This window comes from Sinocyclocheilus rhinocerous, unplaced genomic scaffold (genome assembly GCF_001515625.1).
Source record: "Sinocyclocheilus rhinocerous isolate Xijiao unplaced genomic scaffold, SAMN03320098_v1.1 scaffold382, whole genome shotgun sequence".
NCBI classification, from domain to species: Eukaryota; Metazoa; Chordata; class Actinopteri; order Cypriniformes; family Cyprinidae; genus Sinocyclocheilus; species Sinocyclocheilus rhinocerous.
In genome coordinates, this window is record NW_015642829.1 from 1873165 (window position 1) to 1892878 (window position 19714).

Here is a 19714-nt window from a genome sequence, read left to right on the forward strand (position 1 = left end):
CTCGTTTTGTACTTCTAATTAGTGACCGTTGTTTTGTTTTGATCTCTCCCGAGCTTCCGCGTTCGTCACTTCTGAGCGGCGCATGCGCAATGCCGACGTCTTACGTCATGCACCCGGAACTGCTTCCGTGTACAACAGTGAGCGCAAGCTAGATTAAAGTGATTATTACGTTTTAAATATGGTTATTTTTCTTACAAAAAAGCATGGATTCACTACAGCAGGACTTTGTTCACCCCCCGGAGCCATGTGAGACACTTTTTTTTTTTTTTAAGGATAGGTGCTTTTTATTTAAATTATTTTGGACTGAAGCACTGCAACACCGGCTGACTGCAATGATAGAGCTTGGAATAGCCAGGACAATTTTTTATATAACTCCGACTGGATTCGTCTGAAAGAAGAAAGTCATATACACCTAGGATGCCTCGGGGGTGAGTAAAACACTTTTGGGTGAACTAACCCTTTAAGTATAAGCATTAAAGACAGAAAAAACCTTAATAAATTGAAAACGGTTCTGATAACATTTGAAAACAGTATTGATGAACGTACAGTGCATATCTGAATGCTAAAAATTAATCTTGCTTCTTTGTTTATGGAGGTGATGTGGGCATTTACAGGTTCGCGCATCTCATGTGGATGATTACCGTATGAATAGCGCGCGCTGCACGTGGGCATGATCACATTACAGATAATGAGCTCATACGGGAAAAACTGTACCTCGCGTTGGTTTCATACGGATTACTTCATCAGAGAACATTTGTTTTAGATAAGACTTACTTCATTTAAAAGTAGACACTTCAAGTTTTCCATAGATATGTTTCTCATGTCTGTGTGTGAAGTATTCGCTCAGTTTTGGTTCATCTTAGTGACGCGTTTCAGAAAGTAGTTTGCGGAGACTGAGACAGCTGAAAGCGCACCCTGTATATTTTCTTTATTTTACAAAAGTACAATCTTTTGTTGATATTGTGAGTGTACATAAACAAAAGTAGACCCATCATAGATTCAAATGATGTATTACACTTGTTTGTACAACAAAAAATGGCGGAGGATTTTAAGTTCTTTTCACTGTTATCAGGAAAAAATGCAAGTGATCGTGCTTGCGCCTCTGTCGACCCCACGCAAAACGTGATTTTAAAATGCATAATTTTTTTTTTCTTAACACTAAATTTGTAACGCAAGTAACGTAATTATATTGACTTTAGTAACTGTAATCAAATTACACAAATTTAAAATGTAATGCGTTACATTACTGCATTACCAGAAAAAGTAATTAGATTACAGTAACACGTTACGGTGTAATGCGTTATACCCAACTCTGGGTATACCCAGCTGTGTATCTACGCTTGGCTAGTTTCATAAAATATTTTCATATTGAGAACCAAACAAACCTCTATCAAGTAAAGCACTTGAGATGGTGATGGTCCAAAGAAACGTGAATCCAATGTGGGACTAAGGCTGTTTTCGCCGAGTTTGGCGTGATCCAGACAGATGGCTCGCAGGTTTTCCACTGTGGTGTTATCTGAAAGGCAACAACAGTGAGTAATGAATAGACACGGCAGACTGGTGCAGCTAGATGTCTCAAGCAGACATCTAATGAAGCATATAGAGCACCTGGAGGCATGAGCTTCATTAGAACACGTTCATTTAAAAGTAGACACTTCAAGTTTTCCATAGATATGTTTCTCATGTCTGTGTGTGAAGTATTCGCTCAGTTTTGGTTCATCTTAGTGACGCGTTTCAGAAAGTAGTTTGCGGAGACTGAGACAGCTGAAAGCGCACCCTGTATATTTTCTTTATTTTACAAAAGTACAATCTTTTGTTGATATTGTGAGTGTACATAAACAAAAGTAGACCCATCATAGATTCAAATGATGTATTACACTTGTTTGTACAACAAAAAATGGCGGAGGATTTTAAGTTCTTTTCACTGTTATCAGGAAAAAATGCAAGTGATCGTGCTTGCGCCTCTGTCGACCCCACGCAAAACGTGATTTTAAAATGCATAATTTTTTTTTTCTTAACACTAAATTTGTAACGCAAGTAACGTAATTATATTGACTTTAGTAACTGTAATAAATGAAACTACACAAATTTAAAATGTAACACGTTACATTACTGCGTTACCAGAAAAAGTAATTAGATTACAGTAACACGTTACGGTGTAATGCGTTATACCCAACTCTGGGTATACCCAGCTGTGTATCTACGCTTGGCTAGTTTCATAAAATATTTTCATATTGAGAACCAAACAAACCTCTATCAAGTAAAGCACTTGAGATGGTGATGGTCCAAAGAAACGTGAATCCAATGTGGGACTAAGGCTGTTTTCGCCGAGTTTGGCGTGATCCAGACAGATGGCTCGCAGGTTTTCCACTGTGGTGTTATCTGAAAGGCAACAACAGTGAGTAATGAATAGACACGGCAGACTGGTGCAGCTAGATGTCTCAAGCAGACATCTAATGAAGCATATAGAGCACCTGGAGGCATGAGCTTCATTAGAACACGAGCTCCATCCCGGAGGAGAGGCATGTTGAGATTACAGCCCAGGTCTGCAACTTGCCAGAGGAAAGAGATGTAGCGCAGGTGTAGGGACATTATCTAAGACAAAAAGAATCAGGGGTTACACTTAAAATGGCCAAACACAAAACATTAAAAACAGTTATAATAAATGCAGTAATAAATGTAATACTAAATCCAGACATTTAGCAAATGGGGGGGGGGGGGATTCCATTAATTTTATTTTTTTTAATAACTTCTGACTGTTACATCAAAGTCAGCTTGAAACTTGCATTATAAGAGGAAACACATTCCATTATGCACCATATTTGTTTGTGGGCATGTTACAGGGCCGGAGTGGGACTAATTTTCAGCCCCAGAGTTTCATGCCTTAGTTAGACCGGCCCACTTTAGTTCACGACTGACTATAGCTATTAAAACAACAATTAAAACCAGTGTATAAAAGTCTGCAGTCTGCAATAGTGCACTGTTCTCTACAGCCTTGTAATTCATTGTATTTTTCTAGAGCTTTCATTTTTTTATACTGGCCTTTTCAGCGCCGTCTTTGCACTTTCTATCATCCATTTTTCTTATTTGTTGCTCAAATATCTCCAACATCTGACTTTTTTTTCTGAGCAAGGTGCCGCTGTCGGAGGAGTCAACAGATAATTGCCAATTAACTTCAGAAATGGAAAATAAGGGACAATTGTGATTTTTATAAGAAAATAAGGGACAGGATAAGGGACGCTCAAAATATTTGTACTGTACCATAATGTATGTAAATGTGTGTTCTCAGTAATAATCACATTTGTTTTGCTTAACCGATTTATGTACAATTATTCTAAAAAAAATTTAATGTCACACAAAAAAAAGTCATCGGCCTGAGTAAATTGTACCATTATAGAATAGTGACTGCACAAGTAGTGCAGTAATTTAGGAGGTGAAAATACTGTGAAATTACATACATACAAATGGCATGAAATTTGAAAGCATAACAACTGAAGGTCTATGAAGCGTCAGGCCATAAAGCATTTTTTTAAACAATGGCACTTTAATTTTTGAACTAAAATATTAGTGCAACCATATAGCCTATGAATGAATGAAAATGGATATTTTTCAATTAAAGAAACATTTTAGAGTGTGGGCTGCTTCAGGTGCTTGGATTTGTACTTCAATATAATGAGGTATAAGTTTCAGAATACGACAGAAGTTGCATTTTTAAAATTGTATTTTTTTTTCTTCTCCATTTAACAGCGTTAACTAACTTACAATAGTGAAAGACGTCCCTCACCGATACCACTTTTTCCAGTACTCACCCGATACAGATACTTTTATTTTTGGTACTTGCCGATACAGAGTACCGATACCGATATTTTTATTGCATTTGTACATTTTTTAAATATTGGGTACAGAAACCAAAAGAGTATGTATAGTGTTAGTTGGTTAACTTCATTTATCAAATAGATACAGTCAAACCAAAATGTATTCAGACACCTTCAACATTTCTCACATTATCACAGTTTATTCGCTATAGTTAAGAAAATGGTAATAAAATATAACAAGAACTCAGAGTTACACTGTGTCAGAACAAATTCAGCTTGATAATGTCAGATAACTTTGATAGAAAGGTATGTAATAGATTACAATCAACCAAAAATTAGACAGCTATGACAGTATTTACACAACTATCAATACTTAGTCGAGCAGCCACGTTATATTCATTGCATACATATACTTCGTAGTAGACATCCTTAACTCCTTTCTGCTGTCTGTTGTTCTGTTGTTGGTGTTTCTTTGTTTGAATATGGTGCTTATCACATGCTGTGTGGTATCGGCGTTTGGTATCGGGGCATTTTAACGAGTACGAGTACGAGTACAGGAGACCAGTATCGGGCCCGATACCAGTATCGGTGCATCCCTAATTCATGATCAATAAGTTGTTTGCATTCGCCCAAACTGATTTGGCAAAATCAAAACACAGACGGTGAGCGCGAGTCCCGCTCGCTGTGAAGCAGCCGGCAGAGGATTCCACTTGGTCTTAAAGCCTTCCTCGAACGGCTACGTTCACAAATACAACATTGATTTGCGCAATAGAATGATTAGTTATCAATTGAGAATTTGTTATTCATATGGTCTGGTGGTCATTTGACGTATGCCTGCGAATACGGGACAAACTGTGTTATAGCTTTCATACGGGACGCTTCTTTGATGCCTTAAATACGGGCATTCCATATTTCAACCACAGCGGCATGACAAGGCCGGCCCTCGCTGCCAAAAAACAGACCGGCCCACCGGGAATCCTCCCAGTTCTCCCGATTAGCCAATCCGGGCATGGCATGTTATGTAGTAATCTAGTACTTTAAGTCCCTATTAGGCTCTTAGGGGTAGACACACAACAAACCAACGGCAAAGAACCTGTGCTGGCCATTTTTCGATATGGTCATTTTTCAAATCGTCATATCGCCAGCCCGTGAGATCGCCGATAAACGGTATTATCGTGCATGGGTGGGTGGCAAGAGAGAGACTCTCTGTAGCCTACTTGTCATAGGCCATTTCATAACTATTTGGCGTTTTAAACCATGTGCGAGAGAGAGCCTATGGAAGCACCGATAATCTAAATAATATACTTTCAAACATATTGATAAACTAACATGTTAAATATAAAAATATTTAAAACAGCTAGTTCATATATATATTCAGAAACAGTCATACATCGCTATTATTGGACCGCGCGTCCTGTGACAAGTTTGCCGCTTTGGCGCACGGAAGTTATCAGTCTAAAAGGTCTGCAAAATCAGTCAACTGTGAAAATCAAAAGTAGATTTATTTTAAAGACCAACAGTTTAACACTAAATATTGGACATAAACGAAACACGTTAAATATAAAGTATTTAAAACGGGTAAGTTCATATATACAAATATTCGGAGTAAAATTAAATTAAACGGATACATCAGTCATACAGCGCTACGGACCACGCGCCCTATGATGAGCCGCCACAGAAACAAGACTGAAATGCGTTCTAACATAACTGTGGCATTAAACTCAGTCAGTGAGGGCTCAGCTAAAATATTGCACATATATAGGCCGTTCAGATTACTTGTTAAAGTGCAATGAAATACCTTATGTCAGCAGACGATGTACATCTGTGTTTGTGCCGATGTACATCAGGCTCTAATCCTCATTTTCGTGTGTGTGTGTGTGTGTGAAGTGCGGTGCTGAATGAAATAGCGGGGCAATTTGATAATAATAGCCGAATTATAATGGGCCACCTAATAATAATAATAATAATAATTTAATCCATTAATAGGACAATGAGCCTAATATCATCTTGACTATCAACAAAGACAACTGCTATCGTCGATACACAATACTATCGTCACAACCCTACTGAGGAAAGCCGACTGTGGCATCGCCTTGTGTTGTCTCGCATTGCCTGCATCGGGGTAAAAAAGGTTGCACTAGAACACACTGGACACACTACAGCCGATGGCCAATTAGCGTGTACGCTCTGCGTTTGCGTGAGAGAACATAACTCTCCCACACCAGCAGGTGGCAGTAGTCTGTATTCGGCATTCAAACAAGGAAACCAGAAGAGCTAGAACTGTGTATATACAAAGCAAGCAACGCTTTATCATTGTTTACACCAGAATCAGAATCAGAATGAGCTTTATTGCCAGGTATGTTTACACATACGAGGAATTTAAACAACTGCGGAGCACGCCACGGAGGCAGCCATCAGCGTCGGTGCCAGCAGCACTCAATACTGACGGATTTGTGTAGCTTTTTTCAATCATGTCTGCTAAGTTGCAAATGGCACTGGTATTGTCAGTCTTTGGTCTTCTTCTTGCGGATAAAGAAAAAGAAACTGACAGAATGACAACAAGTGTCTGTACGCTCCCTCTTAACTCCATCATTGGTTTGCTTTCGTCCATTTTTTTTTCTTGTGTGCACATTCGCTAAGCTAAATAGCCAATCGGAGTTCTCTTTCTCGCCGACGAGCTCTGGCACCGATTAGACATGCAGAATAGACCAAAAAACAGCTGACGGCATCCGACTAGATGCTCAAAAACCACCCAACATTGCCTGATGGCCAACTGTTGGCTTGGTGTGTCATGGGCTTTAAGCAACTGGAAAATCTACAGATCTCTCAGCAAAGCATCACGGGTGGATATACACAATTTATCAACACAGCTTCTAAAGACATTTCTCAGATCTTGATTTTTAGTGACCATAGATGCACTCCCCTTTTAATGTATTCAATGTGTAAATAAATAGACAGTTTGGCTCAATTGTGTGCCTGAATGGCAAAGTGCTCACCACGCCGGGAAGACAGCTCTCCACTTCAGGGTTTGGCCCATCACTGAAGTGATTGCCATGGTTCCCAGGGGAGCCAGTGGAGGAGTCTGAGGAGCTGTCTGGACTGGAAGGCATATTGGCGCTAACCTGGGTGAGCTTGGCTGTGATGAGCTAGAGAAGAAAAAAAAAAAGCACTCTTGTAAACTATAACATATCCTGTTCATACGACCTCTACAAAAAGTGCTGTTAAAAGTAAGGCAAAGGATGCGTGGGTGAAATCCCCTATTGAGCAAATTGAGAAAAACAGCCAAGGAGATGCCTACAGTTTTATCTTTGAGGTTTAGCTGCCCGATTAGCTTCCTGTCATCTGCTGGGTCAATGATCTCTCCCCCGATGAACAGCTCAATCTTGGTGTGTGTGCTGTTGGCCTTTATTCGATTCAGAATGCAGCGTCGCACAGAGCCAATTGTGTCGTTGGTATGCGACCAAATATCCAGATCATCAACCTGTCGGCCTTGGTTTGGGAAACGCACAACTAGTGTGATATGCTTTCCTCGGAAAGCCCTTAAAATGAAAAAAAAACAACAACATTTAAATAGAGTTGATTAGAATCTGGCCATCATAGACAAGCAAAAAATACAAATTTATTGAGTTAATTAAAGACAGGTTTGAATGGGTCTACCTGGACATGGGCAGGATAGTCCTCTCCTCGTGGTAGTCACTGTCACACTCGGTTATATACTCCCTGAGCACCGTCAGTACTCTCACCATGCGGATGGCCTCCTGTCTGGCACAGTTAATGCTGTCTTTATCTCCATCCAGCACACACAGAGTGTCATAGGAGGCTTTGAGCCGGTCAAAGCAAGACTGAATAAAATCCTCATGGATCTCTACCTGCAAACAGTCATTGACACATGTTAAAAACAAACTCAAGAGCAGCCCAAAATTTATTACAGCAAGTGATATACTTTTCCACTGTATCATTACCTGATTGGCTTGTAATTTTGGTCCGAGGTTTGTATAAATCTCTTTAAGCAAGTCAATTGCTCGGCTAGCAATATCATCACTTCCTTGAATCACAACCTGTCAACGAAAAAATAAGGAAAATAGATGGTTTGAGCTCAGGCTGACATTTAGCTTTAAAATACTTCTGGTGACACTGAAAATCACCTGGTGATATTACAACAACATGTATAACTGTGATGAGGTCACCCAAAAGTTCCATCCAAGGGCATATTTCCAAATTTTCTACTTGACATTGTTAAAATACATTGACTTATTACAAAATAACCAACAGACTAAAAAAATGAAGGCATTTGAGATGGGTAATATACCAGAACAAGCAGCTCTAAACATACCAATGAAGGTCCAACAGCTCTAATTGACTCTTACCCTCCACAGGTAATCCAGCCCTATCAGCTCCAAGTCATCCATCATGTATGCCCGGCGTTTTGCCACCAGCTTGCCCTCCCTGCAGTTGACTGCCTTGAAGAATCGTTCAAAGCATTTCATCCCGTTCTCTGTCAGCAGCGAGGGGTCAAGCTGCAGTACGTTGTTCTCAAAAAAGTCCTTGTTGATGTCAGGGTCAAGGTCGGGTTCGTCCCCCATGAGTTTGGAGTACCATTTGAAGCAGGCCTCCCGATCACACAAGAACACAGCGTTCTCCGCCAGGCACTTCCAGATCTGCTTAGCCTGAGGTGCACACAGCCAGAGTTGCCCATCTTTCAGTAAGAACCTGAAGGATGAGGATATTTAATCATTTGTTATTTAGGGGGTCTTTAGAGAGTCTAAGAACTAGCCGTTTTAATAATAGACCTTGTGGTGCAGACCAAATCCATTTGATGACAGAGCTTGATTGGTGTGAAAGCTGTTTTCTGAAATTAGGTGCACACCAAGAAATTGTCTGTTCCTTGGTGTACAAGAAATTTACCATTGATGACAAATAAATAGCCTTTCATATTACAATAGTCTAGAACATTCTGTGTCTGTTTAGTTTTGCTATTAAAATCAAAAGGATAGAAACCAGAGTAAAAAAAAGTGAAGTGAAAAACACTTTCCATTTGTGGCACCTTCATCACCTAGCTACAGTGATAAACAGCTTATTCTAGTACACTGTAATACCCATGTTGATGACAAAAATGAGTAATGTTTAGAGCCAAATAAATTGAAGAGAGTAAATAATGGAATTGAATTTGGATTCTGCAATCTAAGCAGTGTATAGGAAGGTTGTTTATAAAGTATAAATACCTCAAGAAATTGAGCCGCTCCTGGACCTCCTGAACATGACTATACCGACTTCCTGGCCTAACCGTCTGGGGATCAAAGTCTGTGTGCTCTGATAAAACATAAAAAGTTAGCACTGGCAAATGTTTAACACTGTGGGCATAAAACTAAAAACTAAAAATAAATGTTAAAGGGGTCATGACATGTAGGTTCAGATATATATTTTTTTTGTACCAAAAAAAAGCCCAATATTTATAAAAACGATAATTTTCCACCTTCATTTTCACTCTCTGATGAAAAACAGAAGTGAAAGGGACGTTACCTCTTGTAGAAATGGAAGTAAACACCCACTGCAGTGATTTGCTAACTAAAATCGAACCCTATCCACGCCCTCCTTTACAGCATGTTGTGTGTTTTGATACTCGAGATGGCAACAGGGTTCCAGGCAAAAAAAATTACAATTATATATATATATATATATACCATTGGCTCCTATAAGAAACAAAATTCGGTGCCAAATTATTTTTTAATTGCCACAGAACATGTTTTATTTCTTTTCATATTTACTTTTACATTTCAGTCATATGGTCATGGGTTTATGTCTCCTTTTACAGCATCAGCATTTTAATCCATCTTGTAGATGTCTTGGGAACTAAGGTTCACTTAAAGTGGGAACTGAAGCGCTACAGCGATCGCTCATGCCACATTAAAGAGCGCCAAAACGTAATTATTGTTTGCATTTCGTTATGAACTTGGCAGAATTTTAAAGCTGATACTTTGTTTAGTAAAAGGTAACAGAGCACAAAGATTATTGCGATTATTTGACAGCAAGTGCGCTACAAATAATATGAAGTTCACACATTAACAGAACACAGCATATAGACTAAAGATCTTGATAACAAGAAGCCATATTAGTATCGATTATAAACTAGAATTGTTAACAATATTGCTAATGTCCACACAGCTGACAGCTTCACCTGTTAGTTTGTTCAAGTTGTGCACGAAATAGACACTGCTTTTCTGCACTTTTACTTCGCACGTCTCCGTCATTTTCATTCTCTCTCATGCTGCCACAACTGGAGCTGCTTTAGCAGGTGTGCTGTCAGTGCTAGGGCTGGGCGATATGGGCAAAAATTAATGTCTCTGTATTTTTTGGACGATTTGCGATATACGGTATATCTCTCGGTATTTTCGTTTTTGTAATTGGATTTTTAAAAAATCTGTATTTAGGCTATTTTGATTATTCCATTAGTCACTTTACAGTCAGTGCTATCATAAAAATAGACTTACTTGTAGGTTTAAAATTCTACATGTCACATTTATTGTCCATGTATTGCCTCATATCGAATCGCTTATAAAGAAAATATTGATATATCATACAAACCCGATATACCGCCCAGCCCTAGTCAGTGCTGCTGTTTTTTTCCATTAAAACTTTTATATGCATCGTCTCAGTTTATTAGGTCAACATAACAAAAGATGTGATCGCAAAACAAGCAGGAAAAAAGTATCCTGCCTGAAAAAAAGTAGGAAAAAAAATATCACTCGCAAATTTATATTTTTGGTTGCAAAAGCGACCATTTTAGGTGCAGTCTGGAGCTCTGGGCAAGCACTGTGATAGAGCTGTATTTGCTGGTATATGATGTATATTAAGGGGCGTGTCAAGGAGAATCACGATCTCACAATTCTCTCTATTTCATATCCACGCGTTTCAAATGGGTAGAATAGAATAATACTTTGTATTTTGAGCTCTGATTCTTACAGTATGACTTTTTTGTAGAGTAACCTCTTATGTGTGTAAATATCAAGCACATTTTGATTCTCCATTTCATGACCCCTCTAATGAATAAAATAGGTATGTCAATATACAGGTGCATCTCAATAAATTAGAACGTCGTGGAAAAGTTCATTTATTTTAGTAATTCAACTCCAATTGTGAAACTCGTGTATTAAATAAATTCAATGCACACAGACTGAAGTAGTTTAAGTCTTTGGTTCTTTTAATTGTGATGATTTTGGCTCACATTTAACAAAAACCCACCAATTCACTATCTCAACAAATTAGAATACTTCATAAGACCAATAAAAAAAACATTTTTAGTGAATTGTTGGCCTTCTGGAAAGCATGTTCATTTATGGTTGTGCTGCAGTTGGTTGATTAGGTCATGTCGATAGAAGACATGTGGGCTCCGCTGCGTTTGACTAAAGTAAGAAAGAAAAACACATGACTGAATTATCCTTCCCATTGTAATATCTTCATTATATGGCAAGTTCTTCAACTAAATTGTATGACAATGGGCTTTTTAGGTATATAGCTAATTGAAAGCTTAAATTTACATTAAAGAAGCAATATCCCGAGACAAATCACAGCAAATGCAGAAAAATAATTTTTCATCATATTAAACTCATTGCATAAGGTGTTGGAAAGTATTGGAAAATGTGAGTTCAGGCTTCTGCAATTTTATTTTCTCCAACGGACTCACACATTTAAAGCATCCCAAAGGAAGAGTGCACTAAATCCAGACCTTATACCATACGCCAAGAGTATGCATTTGTAGGTTTATGAAATGTAACCCACAGCAGCACTCTTCCTGTGAGAAGCTTTATACGCATGAACCTCGTCCACAGGCACTGATTGGTGATTTGATTAGATGGTGCAGGAGACACCAAGCAGATTTTCATAAATTACAGATTTACTGAAATCCAAAAGCAAAATTTAGCTTTGAAAATAAGTTATAATAATGATGATGATAATATTTCCCAAAATTGCTGTCCACTTACCCCTCTAAGCTCTTTAGTAAGTTAATAGGTATTTTCTTTCTGAAAAACAACAGGGATGCGTACGATACATTTGCTACATTTACATGCTCTTCCTACAATGTGTGGGTAGTTTTCATGTAAATATTCCTTGAATATGAGCAAAAATTAAATTTTTTTTTTCATTTTTTTTTTTGTGTACTAAAACAAGTATAAATGTAATTGATGGCTGAAGTTGAGCTGCATTACCTTAAATTCTGGGGGGCTTCTCCAAAGAGGCTACAGATCTCCCGTATTTGCTTCAGTGCAGGAATCACCCATTTGTCATTAGTTCTTAATTCTTCAATGAATCTGTCTATCCACTGCATCTTCTGTGTGTCCCTGTCCTACAACAGTACAAAAACAGTGTTTTTAATTCAATGTCCTCAACTGTTTACTCACTCTCATGTGACCAAAACATCTTATAAAATGACTTTTGTTTAGCATGGAAGAAAGAAATTCAGTCCATTTTTCAGTTTTAATTTTGAAAGATCAGGATACCTGGGAACAGCTATAGTCCAAAATCTTAATATGAGCACTAAGGGCCTGGTCCATGATATCCACAGGAACATCATCACTATGGGCCAAATTCCACAGCAGATTGAGCACTTTGTGAGCCATCACACCATCCTTGTCATCCTCTGCCAGTCGACGAATCAATTCCAGTAACTTCTCTCTCTGCTTTTTACTTGCATTAGTCCAGCTCTCCTATAAACCATAAAATGATTCCTTTGAGGACAGAGATTCTGTAATCGGTTGGAATGCTAGTAAGGCACACATAAAAATGCCTATAATACATGGTCTCTACATTAAGACAATCTTTTTTTATGCATAAAACTGAAATTGCCAGTTCATTATGAATAACCTTGAAGCAGTCAAAGAGATGGTCCAGCTGTTCAGGTGAGAAATCCCATGCCAGCTTTGCAAGGAGATCATGAACGTTCTTGACAATAGCCTCATGTTTCCCTGCCTGAGGATATAGATACCATTATTACAATTACAAAACCTGTTTGAATGACAAGATGCCGCAAAGTTTACTAATAAAGCAGAAATTCTAGAAGGGCTGCCAAAGGTAACATGCTAACAAATTAACTTAATTTAACATTATAGCCATGTGATTATGTTGATTTGTTAAAAGTGTTTGATTGGTAAAATTGTAAGTATTGTATGGCTTTGCATGAATATCTAAGAAGAAAGCATGTAAGAATGACAAACAAACACAACAAATTATACAATATACATTAATCACACAGAAACTTGAGAATGTCTCACTTGAGCGGCCCAGATGTTGTCCAGGTCCTGAAGCGTTAGGGCCTTTTCTTTGATGACAAATCGCAGGATCTTCTCCAGTTTCTCCACATATTGTGGCTGATGAAGGCTGTCTCGCAGCACAATAGACAAAATATTGTTCTGCTGAATCCATTCCTGTGGGAAACAAATGCATGTTCAACTAATGTGAAGATACAGATTTGAATCAAAAACTTTATTTCGATTACCTCTAAGGCCTTCACATACCTAAATAACACCAAGTTTTGTTAGCTTAGTATATTCAATGATAATAACTGGAGAATGTTATAAGCTATTCGGTTAAGTACTGCAGCATGACTTACTGCCATGCGTTCTGCTGTCAGCCACTCTTCCTCTTCAGGATTGCCATGACGATGTGTGTAGTAGGAAACACTTGAAATCACCTTGTTCACTTCATTTAGTGCATTCATTTTGCCATTAAAAGAAGAAATCTGCAATAACCTGTAACAAAAAAGGTCAATGATCAAGAAAAATCATTTCACATGCTGCATAATGTCTAGTTTTAGCTGATGTTCAGCTCACCTAAGAATCATTTTTAACCTAAATATCTCTAAATTCTTCACTGTTTCCTCTTGTCCTGGTACTCGAGAAGCCAGGTTCTTCAAAGATTTGATTATCATAGACAGGGCATCGTTTTTGGCTTCGTTCTTTGCTTCCTTTTTCAATTCCTCATCTGTGAGGTTTTCTAGAAACTGGGGAACCATTTCTATGATGGGAAGGAAGTACTTCTTCACTGTGTGCAAAGTGAGAAACTCATAGCACTGTCCAAAAGGCCTGCGAAACGAACAAGTAAACCAAACCTTATTAAAATAAATTCCAGGTTCCAGGCAAATAAGTTAAATATGCTTCACTTCTTACTTAATGAGTGCAGCAATGATCTGAACATTCAGAGCTTGGCCACTCATGGATCGATCATGCAGAATTTGAAACCCGTTTAACGTGCCAAATTTGTTTATTAAATCCACCAACCAGCCCTGCAGGAAACAAATAAACAGGAAGTTTTCTTTGAATAGACCAATACAGCAAAACAAAATAAAACACTGAAATTAAAGCTGAAGGCAGCTTCATAAACAGGTAATTGATGCATAAAACATCCGTGGATTTAACTACATAAACGTAACTTACAGGTTAAAATTTATATGAATGCATAAGAAAAAAAAAAGTGTATATTTTAGGTGATGCGTGACTAGTCATAATTTTCTTTTTAAGCTTAACCATATCAAAACACTAATTTTATTAATAAAGTTCAATAATTCAAATTAAAGACATCATTAAAGTCTGGCACAAACCCCCACTCACCTTAGGAGAGCGAGGGTCAGGTGGACGGGCAAAAAGCTCATCCTCAGCTAGCTGAACCCCAGCAGGCACCGTCTCAGAGGGCCGAGTACCATTGTAGATGTGGAACTTACAGTGGGGGTTGGTGGCCATCGCCAAGAGTTCTAGCAGAGGGAACCAGTCCTGAGAGAGCTTGCTCACACACAGCTCCACCAGTCGGTGGGCGTTATTAATGATGCACCGCTGCCGAGAGAATGAGACACAGATCGACAAGTTAGGCCAAACACATACCATCCTAAAAGTATCGAGTACGTTGTGACTTTAAAATAGACTGAAATGCAACCATAGTTGACGCACTTTGATTTACGTTGAGAAGGAAGTCATAAAATGTAAAACAAATCAACTATATTTGCAGTGCCATTGAAGCTGATCCTAGAGCAGCCTTGGAAGAGCTAAAACAAGCCTCATACGAGAGCGATGACTCAGTGCTGTGTCCTAATACTGCCTCTGTTTTACTGAAAGGAGCTCTTTGATCAAAGCTTTGGCATTTCAATCAAACAGCCAAATTAGATGAAGGCAACCAAAATAAACATTGTTTCTTCACGGTCGCCCAAAGTAGTAATCAATACTTGAGAATACAGACCTGATGGCCAAACGGTTAGTATTGTGCAAACAAAAAGACAAAATGTGCTGCTGAAATGAAAGAAGTGATGAAAATGGCACCATCAAACAAGTTGCAGGACTTACATGGATTTCAAATTTCCATCCACTAACAGCCTCATCTGTCAGTATTTTTGTAAAGGATATTGTCAAGCCATCTCTGAAAAATCTCTGGCATGCTTCACACTTGACATCAAGTCCTGGAGACAGAAATGAAAGCACAACCTATCAGAACCTGACATTTACACAGGCTGAAGAACTCCTTCAAGAGCAAAAGTGAAAGCTTAAGATGACGCAGATAAAGGTAAGAGTGCTTCTGCCACTACTCAGCAGAGCAATTGATGAAAACAGCAGGAATATTAAATGATGAACAAGCCCTAAAAATAAAGCATTACCTTTTTTACAAAGATCCATAGCAGCTTCAAGAAGAACTTCTAATTCACCCTTTGGCAAAACTGGAACGACCCAGCGAGGCCTGTACATAAAAAAAAAACAAAAACATAATTAATCAACATAATACATCACTGATAAGACACAGATGTGTAATCTCCCTATTAGCAAATAATAGCCTAAATAAATATCCTTTAATCAATTTCCTTGTAGTTCATCTCCAGTGCTCCTGATTTAATCATAAACATAATTAGACCAAATATAGGATACGAGCCCTAACCTGTTGATCATGTCATCCAGCTTGGCCAGTTCAGTGTGGGGGAAAGCTGGCTCCTCCTCCTCCAGGGGTGTGGGACTGTCCCCCTGACCCTGGTCATCTGGTGGGCTCACTGGGGAGTTCTCGTTGGATGAGTTGGGAGAGGATGTCTGCAATGCAAACAGTTCACAGATTTAGAAAGTATGTGATATGAAGATAACATTCAGGGTCATTACTATAAACATGGAGAACAATATTAAGTGGCCTCATAAAACAAAGTCTGCCACACAGGCTGTAAATGATGACATGAAAAGCTATTCATAACATTTAATTTCAGTAAAGCATTGTATTTAAGAATAAAACAAATCTGTCAAATAAATGCCGTTTTTTTTTTTTACTTTGAATCCCGAAAAAAGTCTCATGTTTCCACAAAAATATTAAGCAGCACAACTGTTTTTAAGATTGACAATAAGAAATGTTTCTTGAGCGCCATATGAGAAAACCATTATTTTAAAAACTGAAATAACATTTCACAATATTACTGTTTTACTGAACATAAACTCATACACTATGCACAATATGACCAGGCATATACATTGTAAAGTAAACAAGGTCAATTTTAATTTCATCATGCCTATATATATTATTTATAGGGTTATTTGATGCCAAGTTAGCATCTGAGACTATTCATAGTAAGAACAGGGTAAAATCAGTTTTAAAAAGATAGGCAAATCTATTAATAATCATAAGCCATAGACAAATAGCATAAATAATAGAAAAACTATATCTGAGATTAAAAGAAAATTCTAGACATTCTCCTGTTAACACTTTATGTGGTACAATTGACAGTAAAAAATAAGAAAGCCACATTCAAGAAATGTAAACCACCTTAATGACTTGTGTATCTTAGTGACGGGATAAACCTTCAAATAAGCAAGCATAAAAAGTATGTATCCATGTAAGGGATTAAAAGAATGAAAGAGAAAGCGTAAGAAAGATAAAGCAGCTTTAAAGGGTTAGTTCACCCAGAAATAAAAATGGTCAATAATTACTCACCCTCGTGTTGTTCGAAACCCGTAAGACCTTCGTTCATCTTCGGAACACAATTTAAGATATTTTTGATGAAATATGAGGGCTCTCTGACCCTCCCATAGACACCAAGGTAACTACCACGTTCAAGGACCAGAAAAGTACCAAGATGATCGACAAAGTAGTCCGTGTGACATCAGTGGTTCAACTCTAAAGTTACTGTAAAGTTACGAAGCTACGAGAATACTTTTTTGCGCAAAGAAAACAAAAATAACGACTTCATTCCACATTTTCGTCTCTACTGCGTCACTTGTGGACGCGCGTTCACAATAATACCATGACGCGAGCGTGTGGCAGCGCCGCCACACGCTCACGTCATGATACCGTCGTTATTTTTGTTTTCTTTTTTCTCATAGCTTCGTAACTTTACAGTTGAACCACTGATGTCACACAGACTACTTCGTTGATCATCTCGGTACTTTTCTGGACCTTGAACGTGGTAGTTACCTTGCTGTCTATGGGAGGGTCAGAGAGCCCTCAGATTTAATCAAAAATATCTTAAATTGTGTTCCGAAGATGAACGAAGGTCTTACCGGTTTCGAACAACACGAGGGTGAGTCATTAATGACAGAATTTTCATTTTTGGGTGAACTAACCCTTTAAGATGCTCCGAGTCAGTTTCCTGTGCCGTGTCAATGGATGCATGTGGGCTGGAGCTCTGCATGTAGAGCTGAATGGAGCCTGCGGAACTTGGGAAATGTGGGGGTGTGCTGGAAAAGGCTCCTTATGCTTGGCTGACCTACATAGCCAGTTTGCTTCTCATGTCTAGGCGCTACACATTTCTAACCAACTGGTGTGCTTTTCTCTGCCAGGTGTCTCATCCTCATTGATTCCTGCCTTTTAACATGCGCTTGGTGAGCTCAGGTGTAATAGATAACACTGCTGCAGTCTATCGCTGGAGAACGTAACAATTGCCTTCTGCAACATAATCAAAGGGAGCCTCTCGTCTTTTCTTTTGTCATAATTCTGTTTTTTTGTTTTTTTTTTTGACCACAAATGCATTAAACCATTGTTAAAACATTATTCAACCAGAAAACACAATGAAGGCAGAGATACACTTGCTTCTGGGAAATCCAAAGTCTCGGTAAGACCTCTCAAAAGACACCCAATTTTTTTATCTTCTGAAACTAAATGTAGATATTCTCTCACCATTTTGCTCTATCCTTTAAAAGCCACAGAAAAAATAAATGAATAAATAAATAAATCAAGCTTCAAAAAGTTTATAAAGTCATTAAGAAAGAAATCCATATGAATCAAGTGGTTGAATCCAAGTCTTCTGAAGAGACATGCTGGCTTTATATGAACAACAGATTTAATTTAGGCTTTTATTTACATAAAAACACTAATTAACACACAAACATAAAGCACATCAAATATGGTAAACAGAAGCAGAAACATGCTTGTTTGACGTGATAACCAATGAATTTTCTTCTCTCATAAAGGACACATGGTTGAGACTATATTTTCCACAGTTGTTGATGAAAAATGATATACAAAAATGGAGTATATTAAAATATCTCCATTTATTGGGTGAACTATCCCTTTAATGTCTCACTGAGCTAGACTTTTGACTAGCTGCATAATGTATGGTCAACTTTACAGCATTTCCTGTACTGCCCAATTAGAAAGGAAGAACGATCTAAGAGTAATGCAAAAGCAAACACAATGTGTGGTTGGTCGCTTTACATGACATTTAGTGGCAGGTAAACCTGAAATTAATGATAATACAATATGAGGCCAGAGAGAGCAATAAAGTAATTTTAAAAACGATGCAGCAGAATGCTGTGAACAACTGTCAGACAACACTGAAAAAAAAACATGGAAAATGTGTGTAGTTTTTGTGATCAAAGCGTCTAAACTACTGGTTATTTCACAGACATAACTAAGAAAATACAAAAAAATCCTTGCTTTTGGTAGTATACAAGGTTAATTTTGATACAATAATAGGAATGTTAAATTCAATTAATTATTACAAACAATCCAGAAGTAAGCTCATGTTTATCTCTTAACCAAATGCCATGAGCGCAGCCATAAAAAAATATTTAAAAATATATACATTTTGTGATATGATACAGGAGAGGTGTTTTTTTTTTTTTTTGGTTCGTCCTACAGTTACCTAATAACATTTCCCTCTGTTGACATCTGTTCCTTCCAGGGCAGAGCACAATTACAGAAACACATTTGCATCCATGGGAGTCGGCAAATGTTTTTTTTTTCGTTGGAACTCAGTCAACTGTCAAAATGGATCAGATGTGGTTTGAAGAACATAAAGCAGCACAACGCAAGGACACTGCATACCTTATTGATAAAACAAATTCTCTTTGGCGACAGTTTTACTTCAGTAACACAGGGCTCGCAAAATTTCTAAATCGCTGGTAGCCCTTCGGGCAGACATTCTTCAGATTTTGGTAGCCCAAAATGAATTTAAGTAGCCCTAATAAAAAAATAAAATAAAAAAAAGACATCGGCTGAACTTCACTGAAGACAAATCAGCATGATTAAAAACTTCAGTGATTGCTTTTTTTCTTCAAATAACAAATCAAGAGAGTAGGGGTGCAACGGATCAAAAAACCCACGGCTCGGATCATATTGCATTATCATATCAGATTTTGAGTAACAGATCTGATCATTTTGCAGATGAGCAAAAAAAATATGGTTCTTTATTATTTAAATAACAGAATACTTATTTGATACCACAGCAAAAACTAGTAGCATATATGGACGTAACGATTCACTCAACTCACGATGCGATGCGATTGACGATACTGATTTCACAATACAATTTTCTCACAAGTTTTCTTTTTAACAAAATTAGATTTAAGACAAATTATAAATGAAAAGGTGTCCTTTTATTATTTCCCCAACAAAATGCTGCACATTTCTTTGTGAAATTTGCAGCATTTTGTTGGAGAAATAATAAAAGGACA

At 37.9% G+C, this 19714-nt stretch overlaps 1 pseudogene; it reads right to left on the bottom strand.

Moving 5' to 3' along the window:
* Positions 1-19714, bottom strand: part of LOC107756790 (probable ubiquitin carboxyl-terminal hydrolase FAF-X) — a 54154-nt pseudogene that overhangs the window by 19531 nt on the left and 14909 nt on the right.